This window comes from Pleurodeles waltl, chromosome 1_2, assembly GCF_031143425.1.
Source record: "Pleurodeles waltl isolate 20211129_DDA chromosome 1_2, aPleWal1.hap1.20221129, whole genome shotgun sequence".
In the NCBI taxonomy this organism is placed as follows: domain Eukaryota; kingdom Metazoa; phylum Chordata; class Amphibia; order Caudata; family Salamandridae; genus Pleurodeles; species Pleurodeles waltl.
Genome location: NC_090437.1, coordinates 866,329,271 through 866,350,730, shown reverse-complemented (window position 1 = coordinate 866,350,730; position 21,460 = coordinate 866,329,271).

Here is a 21,460-nt window from a genome sequence, read left to right as displayed (position 1 = left end):
TTAGCAGCTCATAAAAATCAGGTTTTAAAAGTCTTTTAAAAAATATTTTCTTTTCAAAAAAGTCTCTTTCATTTAGTTTTCAAATCTTCACCAGTTCTTTCATGTGCCAAAATATAGACCTGGAATGTGTCTATCAAAACAAAAATTCAAAAATTCTTCTTGCCATTCATTAGTAGTTGCATATGCCAATTCTGGATCAGAGTATCTTTTATTGGCAACTCTTTTCCTTTTTAATCTTCGACCACTGTTTGTTTCTCCTGCACTCAGATCTTCTGCTCTATGTAACTTGTTTTCTTCCTGAATTGATGGTACCACATTAATCTTTCCTGCTTCTGAGATTTTTTCTGTCAAACCCTCTTGGCTTGGATCTGTCTCAACTCCCTTTCCATTGGGGTCAATCACTTGTTCAGTCTGGTTTGTCAGACCATCTGCTTCTGAGGACACCCTCCTCTGAGCAGGTCTTCTCTTGACCTGTTCTCATTCTTGTTCTCTTTGGTCCTGTTCTTTTACTGTTTCATTTGAGGATGATTCACCCTCATCTTCCAGGATACCTTCCACTTCGTCTGATTTAGGCATGGGTAAATCGACTGGAGCAATTCCAGGTGCAGCCTCCAGCTCTTCTCTTTCTTTTTCTTCACCTGGAATACACTTATATGCAGGTGATCTCAACAGCTCTTCTTTCACTGTTGGATTGTTTGCTTTATGAGTGTGGCTTGCGTGTATCCAGTTCAGAAGTCCTGCACACTTCACATCTGTGGTCGTGATTAATATCACCTGGTAGGGACCCTTCCACGAGGCTCCAAGCACGACTTCCTCACATGCTAACGAATCACAACCCATTCACCAGACTTTGGGTTGTGTCCTTGGCCTTGAGGCGGTTGAAGTGTGGTAGCTTCCACCTGATGAGAGAAAGATCACACCACATCAGCTAGACCCTTGCAGTAGTGTAACACCATATCATCTGTAATGTTCAGAAGAGCATTTGTTGGTACAGCTGGCAATCTCATGGCTCTTCACATGAGGATTTAATGAGGCAACAGTCCTGTTTTCTTGTCAGGAGTGCTTCTCATTGACATTAGAACCATATGGCCATTTCAAATTAGTGGATGCACACATTTTTGCCAATCTCGATTTCAGAGTGCCATTCAACTGCTCTACTAATCCTGAAGCTTCTGGGCGGTAGCTACAATGGAGTTTCTGTTCAGTGTTTAAGGCTGAACATAGAAACTTAATCACTTCATTGTTGAAGTGGCTTGCCTTGTCTGATTCCAGAGACCAGAAAACTGAAACGTGGAATTAATGGTAAATTTGCTACTGTAAGACTGTCTTTTCTCCTTGTAGAATAAGCCTCAATCCAATGACTAAAAATACACACAATCACCAACAAATATTTCAAACATGCACATGCAGGCATCTCAATGAAATCCATCTGCATTCTGCTAAATGGTCCTCCCCCATTGCCAATATGTCCCATATTGACTGCTGTCCCTTTGCCAACATTCATCTACTGACATACAAGGCATCTATGGCAAATTGCTTTGGCAACCTGTCTAAACTTTGGATTGAATCAATGCTGCTTGAAACCGCAGACCGTAGCATCTCTCCCTACTTGAGCTTGTCCATGATAGTATCTGGCCATTTGAGTCAGTAGACTATTTGGCAGAACTACCTTCCCTCCTCCTTTTATCCAAATATCATCATCCTTTTGGACACATTTAAGCTTGATCCAGTTCCTACGTTCCTCCTTGGGAACATTGTCCTGTAGAGCCTTCCAAAGTGTCAATACTTTGCATGGTAAAATTTGCATGGACTTCATCATTTGCAGGCAACAATTCCCAGTTTCCTTGAAGGATATGCGATTCAGGGCGCAAAATTTTGCGACTTGATCCGCATATGCATTTCTCAATGACATGTAATCTTGTGATCTCTGATGTGCACTGCATTTCACCACAGCAATCTTTTCAGGCAATTGAATTGCTTTTAACAAATCATGAATTCTCTCACCATTCCTTATTGGTAAACCAGAAGAGGTCAGAAAACCTCTCTTTGACTAAATTTGGCCAAAGACATGCACAATGGCGAATCCATATTGACTGTCTGTGTAAACTGTCACTTTCATTTGATTCTAAATGTGGCAGGCTATAGTAAGAGTTTCTAATTCTGCCACCTGTGCAGCAAACACTCCTCAAAGCATTGAGGCTTCCAGAATCCCCGTAATAGTACACACTGCATATCCTGCTCTTAATGTGCCCACATTGTCTCTCAAGCAGGAACCATCAACAAAGATAATTTGGTCATTTTCTTCCAGACAGGTATCTCTAATATCAGCTCTGGGATTTGTACATAACTCTGTAATTTCCAGACAATCATGTTCTGTATCATCCAATTTGTCAGAGGAAGTATTTTCAATCGAAAGTAATGTTGCTGGGTTAAGCACTGTACATCTCCTAATTGTAATGTTTGGAGATCCCAAGATTGCGGTCTCATATATGGCCAGTCTCAAATGGTCAGATATTGAGTCTTGGATCTGGTAAGCAAGATCTAAATCGAATGGGGTATCATAACAGTAAGGGGATAACCCATCACTATGCTCTCTCTCTGAGAGAGGCTCTGCTAAACTTCTGCAACAGACCACAAACAACCGGGTAAAGCTGCTGCGACCGGATCCAAAGTAGCTAACAATAAGCTACTGGGCGATTTACCCAACCATGAGTCTGAGTCAAAACAGACAAAGAACATGCATCACGGTCATGACAAAACAACAGGAAAGATTTGGTGTAGTGAGGCATACCTAAACCTGGAGCTTGACACAAATTTTCTTTCAGATCAGTAAATGCTTTCATACAAGCTGCATCCAGTACTATAGGATCAGAAACATCTTTATGAGTCTGCTTCTGTAGGGGTTTTGAAAGAACTGAAAAATTCAGGATCCACTGGCAACACTAGCCAACCATTCCTAGAACTTTCTCACATCTTTTTGTGTACTTGGTATCTTCATCTGCAAAATAGTTACAACTCTCTCTCTGGAAATGTTGTAGTTCCTTTCTCAATCAGATGACCCAAATATCTCACCTCTTTCTGACAATACTGCAATTCAGCAGGGGACACATTATGTCCATTGTCTCCTATTAAATTTAACAAAGCAATTATATCGTTTTACACCCTTCTGTTTTCTTGGACGCAATTAACAAATCATCAAAGTATTGCACCAGTGTTGACTGATAAGGCATCACTAATGATTCCAAATTATTTTTCAAGATCTGAAAATAGATGGTGACTCTGAAACCCCTTGTGGAATTCTGCACCAAAAGTAGATTTTGTTCAGGAACTCAAAACAAAAGAGATATCTCCTGTCCTTGTGAAGAGGCATCGAAAAGAACGCTTGGCATAGGTCCACAACTGTGAACCATTCAGCATTGCATGGGATCTGGAACATAATCACAGCTGGATTTGGCACAACTGGACAACACTTAATCACTATGTCATTAATGTTCCTCAGATCCTCACAAATCACATTTTCCGACCTGGTTTTTGTAAACCCTTTATTGGTGAATTACATGGGCTACTCAACACTTCTTTCAAGAATTCCTTTCTCCGCACACTGCTCTATTAAGGGTTTCACACCTTCGATTGCTTGAATTTTCATTGGATATTGTGGAGTCTGAGGGAAAACTGCATTTGGCTTCACTGCGACTCAAACTGTTGCTGCTCCTTTTAGCAACCCAATGTCCTTTCCTGAAAGATCAAAAACTTTAGTCTTAACAGTCATTTACAAATCAACAGGAAGATCTTTTACTTCAAAAACTGGAAAAAACTAATCAAAGGAGCTTCCTCAATCACTGGCTCATCAAAACTAATCAAAGGAAATTCTTCAGACACTGGCTCATTGCCGACAGTGTCGGGTCTTCTTCATCATCAATGTTTGCTTGAATTTCAATTTCCTTATCTGAACAGGTAATTGAGAATCTTGTTTTGCACAATAAATCCCTTCCTAGTAGTGACACTGGACTTGAATCACAAATCACAAAGTTGTGCAAACCCTTAAAATAACCAAGACTAACCAAGACTGGTTCTGTAACTGGGTTCGTCAAATATTGATTAGCAGCTCCCACAATCTGAATTGTTTTTCCTGATAAGGGCAAATCTGGAACCTCTGCAGATCTCACTGTTGTGCGTTTCACTCAAGTGTCAACCAAAAAAGTAACTTTGTGACCATGCACCTTTCCCGTAACATAAGGACCTTTCTGATCCACTTCTAAAGAAGCAGCCATCTTACATTCCTCCTCATCTGAACTATCCGACTTCCATTAATCGTTTATTCCACTCACACTGTGTAATGGGAATTGGTGTATTGCGTTATTATTCTGTTTTATTTTCTGACCTGTGACCACCTGAGAAAGCATCACGTGTTGCTGATCCATAGGAGACTGCGGTACTTACAACTGTCTAGGAATTTGAATTTGTTGTGCAGGCACCACCTGCACTTGTGGCTACATCTGTTGCAATTGGGGTAATTGTTCTTGTTCTACCAGCGGTTGTACATTTTGTACAGGCTGCATGAGTTGTGAGGGTTGGAAACCCTGCATTGGATTTATAATATTCTGGAAATTTGAAATTTGACCTCTGATTCTTGGTCCCCTCATATTCTGAAAGTATTGACACCATTCATCTGTTGGACAACACCTCCTTGATTTAACATTGGACACTGCCTTTTCCAATGCCCAATTCCCCCGCAAACATGACAAGGTAATATTCTTTTTCCCTGTGGCTCACCTTGCATCATCCCAGAATTCAAATCAGAACCACGGATAGCACTTCCCATACCACTGTGACCTTTACCTCTGTCTCCATTCTGAAAAGTACCTTGATTTTGAAACATGCCATTTCCCTGCTGATGTTGTGGCTGAAAACATCCCTGAATCCCTGTTGGTGCAGCCTTGTTCTGCATCACCACCGCTTTCTCCTTCAACTTTTTCTGTTTTGATACAATCTTATCACTACAATATTTTATGTACTGCAACACCTCATCAATCCACTTGGCTTGCCAGGAAATCAAATGGTTCTTAATCATATGGCTAATTTCTGGTCTGAGTCCTTCAACAAACCTGAACACAAAATGAATCATGTCTTTTGGCTCACCATGGTAATATTTGAAAGCTTTTAACAACTTCACATAATATGCATGAATCGATTCTTTTGCTTCCTGAACAGTCCTATCTATGTCCTGCCAATCAATGTTTTTCGGCTAAATTCTCGTTTTCAGGAATTCAATGACATTATAGTAATACTTCATTACTTCAGGAGATGGTGCACCTGTTGATGGATCTCTTGGCAGCTCACTTCTTGTCCAATCTACACTGCTCTTATTCTCGACCCACAAGTCTGCTGGAACAACTATCTCCAAATGAGTATTCAAATTCTCCCGCAGGCATTTTGCAAGTTTCACAAACCTATCTGTCTGCTGGTACCATTCCACTGGCTTCTCTCTCAACCTGGGGTAGTCATTTGAAAATGACAAAATATCACTCCTACTTGAAGGGACATGTACAAAATTTCCTCCTGGAATTTATTTCATTGGTAAAACTTGTACCGGCTCTTTTGAAACCTCTACAGGAGGAGTATCTGAAACTCTCCTCAGTTTTTCTCTTTTCTTGACCCATCTGCCTTCCCATTTTTCTAATACTCTCCAAATTTCTCAAGTAATTCTCTAAGATTTGCTTTCATCCCTGCAGAACTCATGTGTTTAAAATCTTCAGCTTTGAAAATTAATCTATAACTTCTTTTCAGGCTTTTTGTTTTCATAAGATCTATTCCATATTTATCTACTACTTCCTGTAGTTGCTGGCTTACTTCAGCTGCTCTCCCTGCAATTAATGGACACATATATCTCAGCTCAACTTCATTGTAAGATTCAAGTCTATTTGTTCCCATTGTCCCTTCCAGAAGCTCACCTGCTTCCATTGATAATGTTGTCTTGTTTATAAACTCCTTTTCTTTGAACTGACTCTCTGGAACATATGAATCACTTAATTCTTCCAACCACCTTGTTAATTGTTGTGCTGTCAAACCCTGTAATGAATTATTATTAGGTTGCACACTTGGTAACAGTTGCTGCATTGGGCTCACACGGTGGAGTTAATATTTTTAATTCAGGATCATTACAAGATCCAGCCATCTCAGAAAAGGACCTTGTTCTATTCAGAGTTTGTCTTATAGGCAACATCAACCTAGTGTTTTCATTCTGATTTTGAACTCCTTTATTTTCTGCACTTTTTTTGCCCTGAGCATATAAAGGCATGAGTGGACCAAATGTAATTGGTACTGATATTGCATCTGGGCTTCTGGTTTCTACGTCCTGAGATTGCACTATTCCTGTGTTCTGTATCTGAGGCAGTAACATCAGAGTGGGCTCTGTGTGAGACAATACTGGCTCCTGTGAATTCTGACCTAAAGATACTACTAGATTAGTAGTTGTATTCACAATCAGTACATCTGGGTAAATCCTTGGATCACTAAATTGTGGCAGCTGTCTATTGTCTGTTGATAGATTGAAGCTGCCCTGCATCAGTATTTGCACAAAAGGACTAGTCTGAACTGAACTCTGGCTCACGTTAGGATTAACCTGTATGCAACTCTCAGCCATGTTATGGTTACTCTATACTGGGCTCTGTGTCACTGCAGCTGATATTGGTGCAGTAGGTTCTGTACAACTATTACTTGTACCTTCTTGAGTCACATAAGGTGGCGGACGATTTCTCAAAATCTGTGGAATAAACTCATAATTGTCCGATTCCTCATTATTAATCAAAGACCTTTCAGGTTCTTTTGAATGCTGCCTTCCAGCTGAAGAACTCTTTTTGGACTTCTTTGAAATTTTCTTTGCATCTTTCTCACTCTCTTCAGTCCTTGCAGGAAACAAACTAATACATTGTAAGGTATCTATTCTCCACTGTCTTCGGTCATTGTCCCACCTAGCTTCTGCTAGTGACTTCTCTGCTTTTCTCATTTTCTGCTCAAATTTCAATGCTTGTAGTTGTCTAGCTACTGACTCCCAGATCGCTAATGCTTCGAACTGAGCTGGTCTTGGTGGATGTCTTAGACCATACATCACCTGTCTCAAATTCTCTAAAATTCTCAAATTGAATGTCCCATTTTCAGGAAAAGCCAACCACCCATCCTTCTTTATGATTTTATTCCAATGTTTTAACCAAAGGCATGCTCCGGTACATTTCTCTTCAATTAGGATAAATGCCGGAGTACCTTCAGGCGGACAAATTTCTCCTTTCCTAGCCGGAATATACTCATCTCCTCTAAGGGCACTTTTTAAAGCTTTGAAAAACTTAATTTTCACAATGTCAAAAATCAATAATCAGGAAATGACTATAATCCCACAATCCTCTTTGTCTCCTTTCTCAAACCAATTGTGCATCACGGTTGTCCACCAATCCGAGTGTGACTCTTCTCACTAGCCACCTGTCCCAGCGTGGCACAAAAATGACGTCGCACTTACACACAGCGGCTGACAAAGTCTTTCGGCTTGTCCCCCTAAACTCAAACCCACTCACAACTAATTAAAAATGAATTGCGAGCACTTCATCAAAATCAAAAAATAAAACAAATGTGTCTCTTTACTACAGATAGGGTAATCTAATCGCTTCAGGAACCTTACCGAATTTCACTGACGGCTTTCGCTCTTGCAGCTAGTCTTCTTTCTCGGTTCCCCAGATTCGCAAGCAAAATTTGACCTGTAAATTTTGCTCTTAACCAATCAATGGATTCTGTCCTGGTGCACATAGGACTCATTAAATCTTAGTCAAAAAGACCTTACACTCAATTTTGTCTCACAAACTCGACTTGCCAACCATGCCCACAATTGGCCTACTAAATAGACAAATTACAACAAAAACCAAGTGCCTCAATACCCTTTTCAACATACTCCGGAGTCTTAGACCTCCCCTGTGAGGTCCAAATACCAACAACCATATGGACAATTTTCCTTAGCACTAAGCGCCACACACATATGAAGTTCATCGACTTCCCTACTCTCACACTTCAGAGTACGATGAATCTTTCTTTAACCTCATTTGGAGTATGCCAACTCCCCTAAAATCTCACAAACAACTCAACCATGTGCAAATTAGCTAAAGCTGTGCAAGTGCATAATCTACTTCATTCAATCTAACAACAGAACACTGAGAACATCCCCTATCAACATAGGCAGACCACAAGGATCGGGGAAAGTCACTTTCGGCATTTAGAGACTCATTTTGTCCATGTTAAACAACAATTTCAAAACCAATAATTAAAACAATCAAATTATTTTTCACAATTCATGACGTAATCTGTGACGTTATTTACAGAGATATAACTATCAAATTCTGCTTCCATAACTGTTCAAGCAGAAATCTCTGCTATATTTTAGTCATAGCAGACTAGATGGTGGATTTCATGCATGAGGTCAATGAACCGAACCAGATCTGTTTTAAGGAAAACGTCTTAGAGAATACGCCATAAACAATCAAATTCAACATACCATAATCATTTCGAACATCAATAACCACACCAGTTTATTTAGAAGTTTAAAGGTTTATTTCCCTATATTAACAATGCTAAAGTTATGAAAATAATTCTCAAGTTCAATTGATACACGTAAAGAAATAATGAAGGCTGATTTAATTGACAAATGAAATGCAACTTGATTAAAACCTTGAATATGATAATCGCAATAGAGAAAACACAAATCAACAACACTAAAATCTGAGATAGAAAAATTTAATACATTGAAATCAACAGATAGAATAATTAATAACTATTCAGGAGTATGAAAGAAGAAAAATACCTCACTAAGCACTAATTAGCATTAACATGTTGGGCTTCATGTAAAAAGATTTAGTAACACAAATTTTAAAAACATCTATCTATGGCACTATCAAAAATATATGCAGCAGTATTAAACAATAGCAGTTGGTAACTGAAAAGCAAAAGGCAAATAACAATACATAGCTCATTCATTTACACAATCTCTAGGTAATCGGCAACAATGTCTACTTCATCAGCGGGACAGTAACATCAGCATCAGAACAGGAACAAGGCAGGAAAGATGGTTTAGAGTTTGGACTATTAGATTACTAAACCATCAGGACATTAGTTCAGTATTTGAACAGACATACTAAACTCAGAAAAAAGAAACACCAGAATGTCAGTAGACTAACTGACAAAGTATGAAGTAAAGTCTCTGGTACCCAGGATACAAGAATACGAACGTCCAAGAAGAATCCAATCGACTGAACCCCCAAAACCAATGGTGACTGAACATTAAAATAAACTTGCTAAACCCTATTTATTGGCTAAAACTATCACCCGAGAGAGGGATGACCAATTACATTCATCAACGTAATAAAAATTGTACAAAATGTTGGCACCCATTACATCTATTGGTTTGTACACTTCTGACGAAACAAATACTAATACAATTTCTATCTTGTCTGCTTCCTTCTCCGGCTGCATCTGTGGACCTATTGTTTAGAACCTTCCAATTTACGCTGTTGCTGGACAGTAATTACAAAATATGGAAACATTTCCTCTGCACCGTTTCCTCGAGGGAAAAACTTAAGTTAGAAACATAACTAAAGGCAAATATGTGAATACAATGAATGGAGTTCTGTTAGGTAACAGAAACAAAGTCAGAAGAACGGAATACACAGGAAACATTTAATACAGATAACATTGCACAGTGGCCTTGCATCTGCTTCAGCCCAGCAGGTGGCACGAAATACTCATATTGTTTCAGCGTTAATTTTGGCAAAAAACATGCTTTTAAAGAGACAGAATATTTTCATCACAGTGTTCACTTGGCATTAGAAAACAAATACAGGCCTGTTGCTTTGATGGCAGCCTCTAAGTAGATCACAATTTTCGCAAACAAATTTATAACCAAAATAAGTCACAAATTAATATGATTACAAGACAAACTATTTATGACAAAATCTCAGCTCTCGCACCCCCATTCACCCTCTTGGTAGCTTGGCATGAGTAGGTAGGCTTAACTCAGAAGTAATGTGTAAAGTATTTGTACCAGCACACCCAGTAACACAGTGACACACAGTAACAGTGAAAACACTACAAAATGGACACCACACCAGTTTAGAAAAATAGGCAATATTTATCTAAATCAAAAAAGACCATAATGACAACAATCCAACATACACAAGTTAAAATATGGATTTTCAAAAGAATAAGAGTCTAAGGGCCAGATGTAGCAAACACTTTGCGACTCGCAAACGGCAAGTGGGTACAGTTGATGAGTCGAATTGGCAGCTTAAAACTGCACACACAGACACTGCAGTGGCAGGTCTGTGCCATGTTTACAGGACTACTAACGTGGGTGGCACAACCAGTGCTGCATGCCCACTAGTAGCATTTGATTTATAGGCCCTGGGCACCTCTAGTGCACTTTACTAGGGACTTACTACTACATCAAATATGCCAATCATGGATAAGCCAATTACTCATACATTTTACAAAGGAGCACTTGCACGTTAGCACTGGTTTGCAGTGGTAAAGTACCCAGAGTCTCAAAAACAGTAAAAACAGAGACCAGCACACATCAACAACCTGGGAAGCGGAGGCAAAAAGTTAGGGGAGACCACGCCAAGGATGCCAAGTCTAACAGGGGACATGAGCAAAGGTATCAGTTGCTTACCTGTGCCTTTGTTAGGTATTTTTGTTTTTGTGGCACAATATGTTAAAAAGGTATTACTTTCCGTATACGTACGTCATTATTTTTCTCATATTAATTTCCTTCAGCACATTTGAAGAAATATAACTACAATGTAACAAAATGAAACGCAGCTTGAGTACTAGTTTAAGTACTTGTGTTTTTAGATTTAGACTCAGCTAGCAGCAAAGTCATGAACAAGTTGAAAGCATATTTTGCCGTTATTGTAATAATCTGTCATGTCTGTCATATATTTCATTTGTGGTGTTTGTTACCAGCTATTTGAAACAAACTTTTTTTCACAGTCTTTGGAAATCTCATGCTTGTTTCCACCTTCACCTTGGAGTCGCATCTGCGGCTTAATTGTCAAATATGTGCAATAAATGCGAGACATTGGACAGTTAGTGAACGAGAGGTGTAGTTCAGTCAGGCCTCACGAGCCTGTAGCAAATCCCAGGACGCAGAGGTCGGTTCTCAGATAATTGCGTCCCAGGCCCATACACTGTGTGATTTGAGCATGTTCACTCAAATCTAGACTTGCACCCCTTGGTTCTCACGCAACTGGCATCGTTCATGCGGTGTGCAGTACTACTAATGGGCTCCCAAAGGCCAATCCCTGTGATAGGCCTCTGTGCGACATTTTACGGTAACAATAACTGCTCATTGAAATTAAAGGAACGTATCACGAACATAGGACAAACGATGTTGAATTTGTATTTATCAAGTACAAGATCATCGGCAAATGGAAAGACAACTTTCAGGCTCCTTGCTTGCTTACTTTCTTTCTTGCGGGTAAAGTGGTTTGGGGTTGGCCTGCCGGAATTCAGGAGAATGTCTAAACGTTGTAGAATTGTTTGGAAGTCTATTTCAGATGAAAGATGCGTTTACAGACGCAAATCATTTGTTTTTATTATTTGTTGAAATTCTGTACATATAGAATGCTTAAGTAGCTTAAATGCCAGTAAATCACAGTTTATCGGGAAACGGAACGAGGGCAATAACAATCATTAGGACGTTCTGAGTGATATCATGCACAAAAGTAATGGACAAATGAGGAAGGGGTCCCAGAAAAAGAGGTCATAACAATATTTTGGGGGTAGCAGTATAGTATTCTTAGACATGCTAGGGAAAATATTTCGTCAATAGGTAACTCCCCTTGAAGACTTTCACAATTATAAAATAATGAGATTGCACCTGATTTTTTGGTCTATATTGATCCACAGAGCAGCGTCCTAAAATGAGAAATGTTTCCTTTGTGAATACTATCCCTTTTTCCTTTTAGGCAGCTGATTGGCTGATGTTGAGAGTTCAACTTGGGATTCTGATTTAAATTGCCAGCTTTGATGCAATAGTACTTTAATATGACCTGTAGAGATAACCAGTTAAGTGTTAGCACAGCCTGTTATAACTTCTGCTGCCCACTGGTGAGACACGCTGAAGTACCAAGGATGGATCAGATAGTCGTTTTGGAGAAGACCAATATCTGGATAGTTTCTTGAACATTTTTTGCAGGAGGTAAAGTGTTCACGTTCCATGGAAGTCAGGTGTCCTTTAGGTTATTCGCTATGTGTATCTTTTGTGAGACATAGGGTCTTATTATAAGGCTGGTAGGCCCACCATCTGCCTGCCTCCCCTGTGGAGAGGAGACCCCTGTGGAGCAGACAGGCTCCTATCTGGCCCCATTATAAGGTTTCCACTGGGCTGACTAGTGGAAACCTCAGAAATTGGAGGTTTACGCTGGTCAGCCCAGTGGAAACCATGCAGCAGCATTGGCCTTGGCTCCGTGCAGATGTTCTCACACAGAGGGTGCTCCTAGCACCCTCAGAATACACTGTCTGCCATATCATAGCCATAGCAGACAGTGTACATTCCGAAGGTGTAGTGCAGGGGGTCCCGCACTGCCCACAACCTGGTCATGAAAAGGCTGGCAGAAAGTGAAGTTGTGATCAGCACTGCTGCACTGAACTCAGTGCTGCTGTGGCTGAGCACAACTTGGGCCACCGTCCCCCGTTGGGAACCATGTTCCTGGTAGTGACGGTGGTCTGACCGCCATCGTGAGTCTGGCGTTCTTAAGACCACCAGACTTGTAATGCGGCCCATAGTTTTTAATGTGAAAGCTGAATTTTGTGAGATTATCATTGTAGTACAAAAACAGATAACAGAAAGGGAAATGTATATATATATATGCATATCCTTTCACCACTGGAGTTTTTCTCTGAGGGTATAATTTTACAGTTGAATACTGCAAATTAATTTAAAATATATCTTTCCTTTAAAAGACTGTTTACTATGACCAAATGAGCCCCACTACTAAAGCACTAGTTTAGGTCCCAGCAAATGTTAAAATTAAATGCTAAGTCCTGTCGGCTGCCCTGAAAGAAGCTGCAGAAGCTGACATCTCACTAAGTACCAAGTATGTGCATCTGAATTTGCTACGATCCTTCAAGGCAGTGAAAACACAAAGGAAGTTCTAAACAGTTGAAGACACTACGGGGCATATTTACAAGCCCCTTGCACCACCTTAGCACCTTCAAAGCATCATTTTTTTTACATTAACGTGGCGCTAAGGTGGCTTTTCTGACACACCATATTTACAAAGTGGTGCAATGCTTGCATTGCTCCACATTGCGACCCTGTTGTGCCACATTATGCCTGAGTCAGGCATAACGTACACAAGGGGAGTGTTCCGGCACAGGGAGGCCCAAACAATGGCACAGTTAAATTTACAACATTTCATTGCACGATTTCTTTGGTCATTTTTAATGCCTGCTCAGAGCAGGCATTAAAATGATGCACACTTTATATTCAATGGGCCTCCCTAAACTTTGCTGCATTAGTGTCGAAAAATTTGACGCTAGTGTAGCAAAGTGCCACAATAGCGTTTAAAATTGTGACGCTATTGTGCTAATGACAGCAATGGTGTGCCGTATTGTAAATACGGTGCAACCATGGGGTCGTTAGGTGCTGGTAGGTGGGAGCAAGAAAAGTGGTGCATCATCTATGATGCGTCACTTTCGTGTACATATGCCCCTCGACTTTAAAATGCACTCAACCATCACTGGAAATCTTGACTCAACTATGTGTGGGTGAGCAAACCTTTGAACACAACTCTTCAAAGCTGTTTTCAACTTAACTAAACATAGACAAAGGATCATGAGTGAAGACCTAAGAATATTAGGTACAGTTGCATACAGCGCTGCCTTGGGGATTACGAGTCCCCTTTCCACCAGCCTTTGCATGGCGGTAGCCCTGCCTTGCAAAGTCTGGTGGAAAGGGAGTGCAAGGGGGCCCCATGGGGGCCCACACACCTGGCATGGGCAGTGCAGTGGCCCCCATGGACAGCCCTGTCATGCTTTCCACTGCCCAAATTACTGCACCCGCCACACCGCCACATTGGCGTTGGTTCGATTAAAAGCCAGTGTCAATGTGAAGGCCCAGTTCAACACAGGGCCGGTGGGTGGAAACACCCCATTAGGAGTTCACCACAGGGCCGGCTGTGTTCTGGCATGATGGTAGTACGTGTTAGGCAAGCGGCCTCCGTCGCACGCCAAACCCGTTACAAGGACCTATATCTTTCCCTTCCTACTTCATATATTATCATTTCTTCCATTCTGTCAGCACTCAGAAGTATATAAATAGTCATACACAATCCTCCATGGGATGCCACAATAAATAATAAATATATGTGTTCACAGACGCCCTCTTGTAAATGTGATGTTACATGTCTAAATGATCTCCAATGTCATCCGATTGTCTGGCACAGCTAACTGCAGCCTAGTGCCCATCATGCTTGGGGTAACTTCATTGGTTGTCCTCCACCAGCAGAGAAAATCTATAAGCATAGCCAGATCACACCCCATGAAAATGCAGTACTGTTGGAAAATGGGTTATTGGTAAGGGCAGGTAGGTACCTACACTTAGCAATAGGCCACTAACCTCCACTTAGGTCCAGTAAGGTCTCAGTAAATTAAATCCAGCTCAACCCTTGGTAGCTTGGCAACGAGCGACAAGGCTTAACTTAGGAGACAGAGTGTAAAGCATTCAAATATCACAAAACAGTAATTAAATAAAACACAGGAAACAGTTTAAAAATCCCAAAACAATTTATGAAAATAGATTATATTTTTATCTTTAAAATTACACAAAAACAAATAAAATCGGAGAAGGGGAACCGGAGATATGAATTTTTAAAGAATAATTGAGCCTATACTGCACTGGGATCAGATCAAACTTTTTAACGAAGCATCTCTTCATACTGGGGTATGAATCTGCCTCTCCCCCCTCAAGTTTAGGAGTCTATACCTCCCAGAGTTGGGGACCAACTCCCAAAGAAGTGAACTCCAGTACTGAGGCTTGACTCTCCTCATCTGGAGGGCCCTCTCAAAGGCCCCCAGCCACTTGGCTATGTCATCCCCCTCTACATAGGCAAGAACCACCCCCTTGGGTAATCTGGGGCAAAACCACCCACCCATGGACACCTCAGCTTCTCTGTCACTGCCACCATCTCTTTTCTCTTCCCTTGCCCACTTTTTCTCTCCTAGGGCCAGCTTCTTGGCTGCCAAAGCTATAAATGCTAGCTGGGCCTCCAGCTCTCTTTCCCTGAGGGACAGGTTCTCTCCTCCTGAAGGGACCCCTTTCCCCCAACTAGCTTTGGGTATGACCCTTGTAACTGTGTGCAGTGAGGACCTGTCTTCCTCCTCCTCACTTAGGCTCAGATGCCCTCCCTCCCCTGAGTGGTTGGAGCTAGCATCCTCCCCTGCTTCTTCCTCCTCTGGAGCTTCCTTTGAGTCTACCTCTTGGGCCACAGCCCATGCTGTCAGGGATTGCAGGCACCCCTCTTTCAGTACACAACCCCCTAAACTGGTCTACTGTCAGTGTGGGTAGGCTAGCCTGATCAATTTCCATGGTTCCCTAGTTTTGTGTCAACAAACATTTTTTGCAAAAATTGGAAACAAGAATTTAGAAAAATCACAAACATTCAATAATTGAAATTAATCCAAATTAAAAATTAAAAATTAAAAACAATTTTTGCACTAGGACAATTTAAAGGAGTTTTACTTAAAACTGTAATGTGATACTGAACACAAGTTCAGGATCCCACCACTGCGTACCAAAAATGTTATTGGTAAGGGCAGGTAGGTACCTACGCTTAGCAATAGGCCGCTAACCTCCACTTAGGTCCAGTTAGGTCTCAGTAAATTAAACCCAGCTCAACCCTTGGTAGCTTGGCAACGAGCGACAAGGCTTTACATAGGAGACAGAGTGTAAAGCATTCAAATATCACAAAACAGTAATTAAATAAAAGACAGGAAACAGTTTAAAAATCCCAAATTTTTTTAAAAATAGATTATATTTTTATCTTTAAAATGACACAAAAACGAATAAAATCGGATAATGGGAACCGGAGATATGAATTTTTTAAGAATTATTGTTTTTTTAGCACCTAGAAACAAAAAAGTGCCAATCAGGTCATCTGGCTGCACCTCGACCGGGGCAAAGTCAAAGTTGAAAGCCGACTGCGATGGAGCCCGACTCGGCTACAGGCCGCGGGAGGCCTCGGTCAAAAGTTTACCTTCGCACTTAGTCGTTTTTCTGAAGATTTTCTTCAGTGGGACGAACCTGCCAGTCCAATCCGACCTCCTGGAACTCTGCTCCGGATACGCGTCGCGGGAGCCCTCGGTGGAGATTTTTACCTTCAGACTTAGTCGTTTTTTCGAGGTGAAAATCCTTCGACCGGGGCAAACCTGGATCTTGATCCAACGTCCTTGGAGCCATCCTCGGATACGCTGGCTGGGAAGTCCCGGTCAACTTTCTACATTCTGACTTAGTCTCTTATTTGGAGATTTTCTTCACCGGGACGAACCTGCAAGTCAGGCCGGGTCGCGGTTGAGGCAAGCCGGCTAGAGTTGCTGCGGCGGGTCAGTCCCTCTAAGGAGCTTTTTTTCAAAAGTTCTCCAAACTTCTTCAAACTTCTGGATCTTCTCCCAGATGTTCCTTTAAGGTTCTTTTGGGGTCCACAGCTCACCCCAAGGTTCCAGAAGCTCTGAGATGATCCTTGGGGATGTAGACTACAACTCCCAGAATGCACTTGGCGCAAACTCCTTTTTGGCCACTGGACAGTGGTCAGCTGGTTGGTTTCTTCAGGAGTAGGTCCAGGGGACTTTGGTTAGCAATTTTTCACCTGTAGCAAACAGGAAGTCCCTCCTTGAACCAGTTGAAGCCAGACAAAGTCCTTCTTGTGGTGAAGCCCATGTGTGCAGCTGGTGCAGTCCTTCAGAGTGCAGGGTCCAGGTGCAGGCCAGGGGTCCAGCAGGGCAGTCCTTCTCCTTTGGTTCTTCCTTGTTGGAATCTGATGGGGATCTGAGGTGTGGGTGCAGGTCTGCCAGTTTTATCCTTGCTCCTGGGTGAAAAACAGGGGGCCCCTGATTCTCCATTCAGGTGCAGGGTCCTTCCCCCTGTGATGACCACTTCCTGGGAAGTGTGGCAAAAATCAATCCCAGGAGGCAAAATTCCTCAAAAATCTATCATGGTTGAAAATGATTTTTGGAGGTTACATCTGGCTGAGTCCACCCACTGGTGTGGCTAAAAATCATAAACACACCCCTCTCCTGCCCTCTCCTAGTCCAATCAAGGGGGCACCTAGTTGTCTGGGGCTGCAGGGTGTGGGGGTGTTGCTGGGTTGCTCCAAATGTCCTCCTCTGCCTTTGAAGACCAGTTTGGCAGCCCTCCCCTTCCTGCATCACCATCTGCTGAGGGGAGTTCTCCTCCCAAAGGCACATCTCTTTGTGTGAAGCCAGGCCACTTCACACCTCATCAAGGCAGCCTGGCCCGGCTGCCAGAGGCTGGCCAATCAGAGCACAGCAGCAAAAACACTGCAGGGCTGAAGTTGGCAACTTTTTATGTAAAGTTTAAAACTTTGTACCTGAACAAGGTATATAAAATCCCACAACTGGAAGTTGGGGGATTTATTATAACAATTAATTTGATACCAAACTTTTTGTATCTGTCACTTAAGGGGACTTTTAAAATTAATATAAAGTCTCCCATTCTAGCCAATGAAGGCCTTTCACTACAATGAGAGGAAAACAAATGTGGCTGTTTTTACCTCACCAGGGCTCATAAAACAATTTTTATAAGGTCCCTGCTTATAGTTACATGGCACCCAGCCCTAGGGGCACATAGGGCACACCCTAGGGGTGACTTATATGTAAAAATGAGGTAGTTTAAGACTTTGGAACTACTTTTAATTCCAAAGTCGAATTTGCATATATCTTTAATTTAAAAGCAGCCAGCAAGGCAGGCCTGTCTTTAAAATGACACTGGGCACCTCAGCAGTGCACCTATGGGTGCACTACCTATGCTGTGGTTCCTAAACCTACATGCCCTACCATATACTAGGGACTTATAGGTAGGTTGACTTAGCCAATTATAATTAGCCTATTTTGCATATCCACTTTACACAGAGCACTGGCCCTGGGACTGGTAAGCAGTACCCAGGGCACAGCCAAGAGTCAGTAACCACCAGTCCCTGTCCAAAAAGTGTGGGGGTGACCAGGGCAAAAAGGAGGACTTTCCTACAAGTACCAACCAGAATACGCCCCTTGTGCAGACAACATTTCTTGGTTCTGTTATATCCAAAATAATGCAGTAGTCTTCTAAGTGAGAGACGGCCATTTTTTAGTGAGGCCCTTCTGAGATTGCCTAAAAAAGGCACATTTTTTGTTGAGACTTGCTCAGTACCTGCTTGCATGTGATACCACCCTTCCGCCTTTTTGCACATTACTTGATGTCATTGAGTTTTACAGTGCTGTGGCAAATCAGGACTTTATATTGGAGTTAATTGGATCATCTTCAGAAATTGGGTTATTCATTTTAGCCAATACAATACACCCACTCTGGTTAGGTCAAAACACAGCTCTGAGGGAATCTCTACTCAAACCCTGGTAGCCAGGAGATGAGAAGAAAGCAATTCCCAGTGAAGTGCATGCTAAGTTCAAGGAGTACTAACAATGGTAAAGTAACAATTTAAAAAAACTAAGAAATGTTTAGCGCACAAAATACACCAATATAGTCAAACCAGGTTAAGGGGTACAATAGATATATTTTGTAAGATTAAGGGCAAAAAATCCTTTAAAAAAGTAAAGAACCAATCAAAAATGAATGTTTGTTGTTGCCTAGAACCTAGGTGCAATTTCACATCTACTGCAATGAAGCAGAAGTCAAGTACACCAAGCTGTTTTTCCCAGTCAAAGATTTTACCATGTGATTTAGTCTTTTTTATGGAAGCAAAAATCTTCCAGTGGGCAAGGTCCAAGGCAGTGGCCATTGTGGGTACCCTGAAATGAGACAGGTTGTGGTTGACTTGCCGAAGCCATGGGTTGTGGCGCCAAATGCTCCTGTCCCTGAAAAGGAAAATAGGAGAGCAACCACTTCACCCTTGATGATAAATTCCAGTCCTTGGGTGCCAACAGGAGTTAGGACCCCTTGAGTCCTTGTTTGAATCCTCTTTTTCCAACATAAGTCAGAAGTTAAGATTCTGCTCCCAGTAGGGCCTTCTTCTATTGATGGAGTCATCCAGAATCCCAAATTGTTCTGAGATGGTGAAGTGCCAGATTTATCTTGAGCACTAGTCAGTGATTGGAGAACTTCTACCACTCAATCCTGTCTGTTTTCTTGCAACCCTTCCATTTCTTTGAATTACTGTAAAATTAGTCAGAGGCCTCTTGCGAGATTGTGAAACCCAGCCACCATTAGACAGGTCTGTCTTCAGCTCTTAAATCACTCCTCTATTCATATGAGCTCTTCTCTCACCTGACAGGGACAAAGCAAGAATTTCGGACCTACTCTGGCTGTCTGGGAGGGTCCTGGGAATAGAAAGGAGAACCCCCCTGTCATCTGCAAGTCAAAAGAGATAGTGCTAAAGCGGCTCCTCGTTCTGACAACTGGTCCTTTTCTATCCCAGATAGCTAATCCTGCTAAATGGTATTCAGTTAACATCCTTTGGTCCTTCCTGGACTGAGAGTCAGGCAAATGTCCTCTGAGCCAGGGGTATTAACACTCACAGCCAAAGATATGCATGCATTCCAGCTCTGGAGGTGCAATGAGTGGCAGAACTGACTTTAAGCCAGTTCTAACTTAGTCAGACTAAGTTACATTTGAATTCTGCCTGTATTGTCAAAAATCTGATTCCACCATTGCGTCAGATTTTAAAAACCAAGGGGAAAATAACTGAAATATTTTTATAACCTATAGGGAATTCAGATTTCAGTCCCATCCCAACGGATTTAGGGAAAAAACTACAAGGCCTATATACTGAACTAGTTTTGGCTTTGATTCTACTGTAAGGGCATACCAACTCCAATTTGAAGCACACCCTGTTTTTTTAGATCTATGGATTATTCCCTGTGGGTTTATAATGCACACCTTTGAGGTGAATTATGAATACATAAAATTAGGTTTTTCTCACATGGTAAAGGAATTTGTCCATGCCATGTGTAGCTGGCATGCATTAAAACTACAGACAGGCCAGACCATAGGAGTGTACCTAGCAATCATATACCTCTGTCATATAAGGGGATTGTGTCAATACAAACTGCAGCCCTCATCTGACATTCAGTTTACCGTGCCCTTGGTGCACTTTAGGCAACATTTACAATGGATGTATAAGGATATGAAATAATGTGGTCAAATAGAAAGTTATAATGTACAATATATGTTTTAGAGGGGCCCAACAGATAGAGTACTGCAACTTACAAGCTGTAAAGAGGTTAAGTGCAAAGTGTCCTAAAGCTACACAAATAGGGCCATGAAAGAGGCGTACAATCTGTGTTGACCATGTAGAAAAGGCATAGTTACTACAAGTCTTGCATGCAATCATGCATCTAGAATACTGCTTATAAAGAAAGAAATTGAGGGTAAAGATAATTTCTCTTTATAGCTATGGAATAAATAAATCATATATTTATTCATAAAGGATCGAAAATTATATTTCTGAATGTGAAACATCGACAATAGTTTTATGGTAAAAATAGAAGTTTAAACCACTGGAAGCAAAGGAATCAAGTGAAAATCCCAATCCTTCTCGCAACACTGATAAGAAAGTGATCTTCCTAAGGCCAGGCTTGTGGAGAATAAGGGGACGAGAGAGAGAGAAAGAGTATGCCTCAGTGTTAATTGTCTCAGGCTGAGGGTGGTTCAAGTCAGACTGGATTTGGGTTCAGGAATGGTGCTCAATTGAGCAAGATATCCCAGACTGTGCATAGGGTAGTGATCCCTGTGAGAGACTAACAGTACTATAAAATAAAAAAATGAAACACAATAATAGCAAAGACAAGGAAATAATCAATTCCAATTCTTATAGCTTTCTGAAAATGAAGCACAACATTTTCTACTGAAGGAATGGAGCTGGACTACCAAATGACAAGGTGTAGAGGCCTTATAACAAGGCCATAGAGACAAATAAATAAGCCATTTGAAGAAGCCAGTCATCCATCTGTGCAGGAAATGACACCAATGTGTTTCCCATCATTTATCTGCAATGGAAGTCACATCACTTCCCACCTTCTCCCTATTTCAATCAACTCCTCAAGGTGAGTAGAAGGAGGACACAAACACAAGGTGGTTAAGAGACAGACAACAGTATAGCCTGCTTGTGCTTGTTATGGCCAGAACCTCTGTGTGTGTGAAATGCACAAATTAAGATAAAACCATGTGCAGCCACTTGAATTCACCCTGGACACCATC